Source organism: Eleutherodactylus coqui, chromosome 2 (genome assembly GCF_035609145.1).
Source record: "Eleutherodactylus coqui strain aEleCoq1 chromosome 2, aEleCoq1.hap1, whole genome shotgun sequence".
Lineage (NCBI taxonomy): Eukaryota > Metazoa > Chordata > Amphibia > Anura > Eleutherodactylidae > Eleutherodactylus > Eleutherodactylus coqui.
Genome location: NC_089838.1, coordinates 233491167 through 233492417, shown reverse-complemented (window position 1 = coordinate 233492417; position 1251 = coordinate 233491167). Strand labels below are relative to the sequence as shown.

Sequence of the window (1251 nt, the reverse complement as noted above, 5' to 3'; positions counted from 1 at the left end):
AAGGAGGGACAGCAGCTGCCACGTGAGAGCACACTGCAGCGGCTTGAAGTGTGACCTGCGCAGCAGAGGTACATCCCCTTTCCTCCAGATCCTACACCAGCAGTGGTTGGACGGCACGACTACTATCTTTCTACAAAAGCAAGGAAGATTGTTAAATTCTAGTTGCTAACAGATGTGACTATATTAAAGTACTTTTACTTTTTTATATTCATGTGACCGATATTTACTGAAAAGTGTTTCTTCAGGGAGATGGCGATTACAAAATTTTTCACAGGTCTAGTAATCAGGTTATTTGTAGAGATTTTAGCAGCAAAACGTTGCCAAATACATATTCTTATCTTGCAGATTATGATTTTGGAGTCATTTATAATCTTGGAATACCACTTCTTGGAACTCTAAGCGAAAGATCTTGTTTTTTTCTGCTTTTATTTTACAGTTAATATGATTCAGAAGTAGTATCGTTCGTTGCTTGACTAATTCTGCAAAGAAATGGTAAACCCAGAAGTGGGTTCGGAGGTCAGCGGCAACATAGATATTAATTGATGAGCCAATTAATGTTTCTGCGCCCTATTATGGAAATTGAGCCTTTATAGTAACTTCAAATAGTAATAAAACCTAGCTTGATGTTATGTACGATGCAGTAAATCGAATGTTAATTTTTAGGCCTATACAAACTCTTTATCTACAGAAAAGTAGCTAACTAAAAGGGGGGGAAGCAATGACCCTATTGGCGTTACAGCTGTGGCAGAGAAGAATGATTTGTCTTCTATATGTTCTCAATGGGGTCGGCGCTGCCGCCGGCCCCATTGAGCGCATATAGAGAAGAGAACAGGAATCGCAGATCGCAGATAGGTGCGATCTGCGATTTCTGTTCTATAATTTATCGGACGAGCGCATAAAAAGCGCTCATGTGTCCGATACCATTGCAAAGCAATGGTTTAAAAAAATCGCCGGACGCGTGCACATGCGCAAATCGGGCGAAACAACGCCCGTCTGACTGAGGCCTTAGACCTAATGCAGCTGGCTTGCCGATTTGAGTTGAAGTCATCAGGCCTGGCAGATACAGTCATCAGTGGCTCACCTGAGGAGTCCAACCCACCACCGTTGATTCTGCAGAAGCTGTGGAGAACTACGAAGGCTTTTATGAGGGCGGTCACCTTCTTTAGATCCAGCTGAAACGCACTGTGCAACATCCGCCACGCTAATGAGTATTCCAAAGCCACACCGCAGAAACCAGGTGTGCCCTAGTGA

At 43.2% G+C, this 1251-nt stretch overlaps 1 non-coding gene across 1 annotated transcript; it reads left to right on the top strand.

The window, feature by feature from the left end:
• Positions 1–769: 769 nt before the first annotated feature.
• On the top strand, positions 770–881 carry LOC136613715 (small nucleolar RNA SNORA17). Its single transcript, XR_010790937.1, has one exon. It is a non-coding gene; the product is annotated as a small nucleolar RNA SNORA17 (small nucleolar RNA).
• The last annotated feature ends 370 nt before the right edge of the window (positions 882–1251 follow it).